At 50.7% G+C, this 5,000-nt stretch overlaps 1 non-coding gene across 1 annotated transcript in view; it reads right to left on the bottom strand.

Annotated features, from left to right (window-relative positions):
- Positions 1 to 92, bottom strand: part of LOC143175648 (5.8S ribosomal RNA) — a 155-nt gene extending 63 nt beyond the window's left edge. The window contains exon 1 of the ribosomal RNA XR_013000350.1: positions 1 to 92. This exon is cut by the window's left edge and continues 63 nt beyond it. This is a non-coding gene — a ribosomal RNA (5.8S ribosomal RNA).
- Between the last annotated feature and the right edge of the window lie 4,908 nt (positions 93 to 5,000).

The following is a 5,000-nucleotide window of genomic DNA, read 5'->3' as shown; positions in this document are numbered from 1 at the left end:
CGATGTTCATGTGTCCTGCAGTTCACACGTTGACGCGCAATTAGCTGCGTTCTTCATCGACCCACGAGCCAAGTGATCCACCGTTCAGGGTAATCGTATAAATTTTATATTTCACATATATAATTTTATTCTCATTTGTTCGACCTAATATCTCTCTTCTTTCAAAGAGAAGATAAAAGTTGATACCTGAATCTCCGACCAGCGCGCGAAGGAGATTCAGGCGTCGCCTTGGAGACGACACCGAAGCCTTTCGAGACGAAAAACGTTCAAGTAATATGTATATATTTCTCGACGTTCCGGGCGTATAGTGCATTCAAAAACCCGCGAAAGACGCAGAAGACTCGCACGCGTGGAAACGACGGGGATATATTTTGTATCCTACCCGATACTGAATCCATCGCGTGCAGTCGACCCTCGCGTTCTTCCGATCAGACGCATCTATTGTTGCGCGCATGTTTTCGCGTCGCATCGCGCGAAACGTTGCACGAATCGTACCGATCGATCGATTGAAAGCAAATAATGAAAAAAGACTTCACAGCTGGCTCTTTGCCGGTCATTCGTCCCATGTTATCTCTTGCCGCGAAATTGGCGCGCAAGAGTTGGGTGTCAGACGCGCGGCTTTAAAACGAGCTTCACGGCCGGTCCCTTCGTTACCGCTTTCGTTCTTTCTCTCGGAACGACCATGAACGAACACGACGAGCGACGCTACGGCATACACACGTCCACGGATTCGATTAAAAAAACAGACTTCACAGCTGGCTCTTTGCCGGTCATTCGTCCCATATTATCTCTTGCCGCGAAATTGGCGCGCAAGAGTTGGGTGTCAGACGCACGGCTTTAAAACGAGCTTCACGGCCGGTCCTCTCAATTCCGTGTACGGTACACGCAAGATGCGGGTTCCACTTCCAGACTACCCGGTCCCTTCTCTCTACGAGAATCGATAGTAGAAGAACGGCTCGAAAACGCGTCTCAGAGACTAGGGGAAAAGAAGCGGTATGCGAGCGAAACGAAAACGCATTATGGAAACGTCGCGAAACAATGTTCGACGGTTGCTCGGTTCCAATCGTGCGGCCGTTTCAATTTCTCGTGCGCTTCACCGTCCCTCCGTAACTCTGGCCGATCGCGTATACCGAAGAGCCGACACGCGCAAAAACCACAGGCATTGTATACTGTATATATATATGTTACAGTCACAGCCTTCGCGCGTTTTACTCTCCGACGCGGGGTTTCCACGACGAAAGAGAGACAGTTTCGTGGCGGGTGACTCGGCCGAATCGCTACGACGGGTATTTCTATTATAGAACGAATCATCGCCACCCTTTACCAGTGCCCGACGAAGGAATCACAAGGTCATCTGGAGTTTACAATGCCAGCGACGGTAATTCCAACGAAGACCCGATAAGTCAACTCATCGTTCTATTTCTCCCCGTACAGAAAAGCGAATCGACGCTAACGCACCTCGCGCAAGCACGAACGTTCTCTTCGCGTGGATCATCCCATCGTCGAAAGATGTAAAGACGCATTGGAGATCGTGGTCTCTGGCGGGCTCATTGCACGCCCCACTGCATATCTTTCCTCGAATCGAGAATGATTCGTCCACTAAGGCTGCGAAACTACGCGTCGAGGAAACTAGGGGAAAAAAGCGGGATGCGAGCGAAACGACAATACATTATGGAAACGTCGCGAAACAATGTTCGGCGGTTGCTCGTTTCCTCCTGCGGACGTTTCATTGCTCGGGCGCTTCACGTCCCTCCGTAACCTTCGCGCGATCGCGTGCCCCGGAGAGCCGGCAACCGGTGAACCACAGGCGTATAAACTATAGTCTTCTATAGCAAGCCTTCGGCGGTTACTCTCCGACGCGGGGATTCCACGACGAGAGAGAATTTCGTGGCGGGTGACATCGGTCGAAACGCTACGACGGGTATTTCTATTATAGAACGAATCATCGCCACCCTTTACCAGTGCCCGACGAAGGAATCACAAGGTCATCTGGAGTTTACAATGCCAGCGACGGTAATTCCAACGAAGACCCGATAAGTCAACTCATCGTTCTATTTCTCCCCGTACAGACAAGCGAATCAACGCTATCGCACCTCACGCATGCACGAACGTTCTCTTCGCGTGAATCGTCCCATCGTCGAAAGATATAGCCGCTTGGAGATCGTGGCCCATCAAGTTCTTCCGTAACTCCTGCGCGATCGCGTACCCCGGAGAGCAGGCAACCGGTGAACCACAGGCGTATAAACTATAGTCTTCTATAGCAAGCCTTCGCGTTTACTCTACGACGCGGGGATTCCACGACGAGAGAGATTTTCGTGGCGGGTGACACGGCCGAATCGCTACGACGGGTATTTCTATTATAGAACGAATCATCGCCACCCTTTACCAGTGCCCGACGAAGGAATCACAAGGTCATCTGGAGTTTACAATGCCAGCGACGGTAATTCCAACGAAGACCCGATAAGTCAACTCATCGTTCTATTTCTCCCCGTACAGAAAAGCGAATCGGCGCTATCGCACCTCACGCAAGCAGGAATGATCTCTTCGCGTGGATCGTCCCATCGTCGAAAGATGTAAGACGTACAGAAATCGTGGTCCATCACGATTATTCGTAACTCTCCGAGTCGCGTATCTGAGAGTAGGGCAAACGGAGAACCACAGGCATAAATAATACTATATATTTCTTATATAGTTAGCCTTCGCGTTTTACTCTCCGACATGGGGATTCCACGACGAGAGAGAGTTTCGTGGCGGGTGACTCGGCCGAATCGCTACGACGGGTATTTCTATTATAGAACGAATCATCGCCACCCTTTACCAGTGCCCGACGAAGGAATCACAAGGTCATCTGGAGTTTACAATGCCAGCGACGGTAATTCCAACGAAGACCCGATAAGTCAACTCATCGTTCTATTTCTCCCCGTACAGAAAAGCGAATCGACGCTATCGCACCTCGCGCGAGCACGTAACTACTCTTCGCGTGGATCGTCCCATCGTCGAAAGATGTAAGACGCACGGAAATCGTGGCCCATCAACGTTTTTTTGTAACTCTGCCGATCGCGTATCACAGAGCCGAGACGCACATACCACAGGCGTATAATACCGTTTTCTTTCGTATGGTAAGCCTTCGCGTTTACTCTTCGGCGCGGGGTTTCCACGTCGAGAGAGACTTTCGTGGCGGGTGACATCGGTCGAAACGCTACGACGGGTATTACTATTATAGAACGAATCATCGCCACCCTTTACCAGTGCCCGACGAAGGAATCACAAGGTCATCTGGAGTTTACAATGCCAGCGACGGTAATTCCAACGAAGACCCGATAAGTCAACTCAACGTTCTATTTCTCCCCGTACAGAAAAGCGAATCGACGCTGTTGCACCTCACGCAAGCACGAACGTTCTCTTCGCGTGGATCGTCCCATCGTCGAAAGATGTAAGACGCACGGAAATCGTGGCACATCACGTGTTTTCGGAACTCTGTCGACCGCGTATCTCAGAGACGACGCGCGCGAACCACTGGCATATACTATTATATATCGCGTTTTACCCTCCGACGCGGGGATTCCACGACGAGAGAGAGTTTCGTGAGCGGGTTGACTCGGAAGAAACGCTACGACGGGTATTTCTATTATAGAACGCATCATCGCCACCCTTTACCAGTGCCCGACGAAGGAATCACAAGGTCATCTGGAGTTTACAATGCCAGCGACGGTAATTCCAACGAAGACCCGATAAGTCAACTCAACGTTCTATTTCTCCCCGTACAGAAAAGCGAATCGACGCAATCGCACCATACGCGTGCACGTAAACAACTCTTCGCGTGGATCGTCCCATCGTCGAGAGACGTAAGTTTTCATAGTATGAATTCGCGTTTTACTCTCCGACGCGGGGATTCCACGACGAGAGAGAGTTTCGTGAGCGGGTTGACTCGGAAGAAACGCTACGACGGGTATTTCTATTATAGAACGCATCATCGCCACCCTTTACCAGTGCCCGACGAAGGAATCACAAGGTCATCTGGAGTTTACAATGCCAGCGACGGTAATTCCAACGAAGACCCGATAAGTCAACTCAACGTTCTATTGCTCCCCGTACAGAAAAGCGAATCGACGCAATCGCACCATACGCGTGCACGTAACAACTCTTCGCGTGGATCGTCCCATCGTCGAGAGACGTAAGTTTCCATACTATGAATTCGCGTTTTACTCTCCGACGCGGGGATTCCACGACGAGAGAGAGTTTCGTGAGCGGGTTGACTCGGAAGAAACGCTACGACGGGTATTTCTATTATAGAACGCATCATCGCCACCCTTTACCAGTGCCCGACGAAGGAATCACAAGGTCATCTGGAGTTTACAATGCCAGCGACGGTAATTCCAACGAAGACCCGATAAGTCAACTCAACGTTCTATTACTCCCCGTACAGAAAAGCGAATCGACGCAATCGCACCATACGCGTGCACGTAACAACTCTTCGCGTGGGTCGTCCCATCGTCGAGAGACGTAAGTTTCATAGTAAGCCTTCGGCGTTTTACTCTCCGACGCGGGGATTCCACGACGAGAGAGAGAGTTTCGTGAGCGGGTTGACTCGGAAGAAACGCTACGACGGGTATTTCTATTATAGAACGCATCATCGCCACCCTTTACCAGTGCCCGACGAAGGAATCACAAGGTCATCTGGAGTTTACAATGCCAGCGACGGTAATTCCAACGAAGACCCGATAAGTCAACTCAACGTTCTATTTCTCCCCGTACAGAAAAGCGAATCGACGCAATCGCACCATACGCGTGCACGTAAACAACTCTTCGCGTGGATCGTCCCATCGTCGAGAGACGTAAGTTTTCATAGTATGAATTCGCGTTTTACTCTCCGACGCGGGGATTCCACGACGAGAGAGAGTTTCGTGAGCGGGTTGACTCGGAAGAAACGCTACGACGGGTATTTCTATTATAGAACGCATCATCGCCACCCTTTACCAGTGCCCGACGAAGGAATCACA

Source organism: Nomia melanderi, unplaced genomic scaffold (genome assembly GCF_051020985.1).
Source record: "Nomia melanderi isolate GNS246 unplaced genomic scaffold, iyNomMela1 scaffold0150, whole genome shotgun sequence".
Classification (NCBI taxonomy): Eukaryota; Metazoa; Arthropoda; class Insecta; order Hymenoptera; family Halictidae; genus Nomia; species Nomia melanderi.
This window is presented reverse-complemented; position numbering and strand designations above follow the sequence as displayed.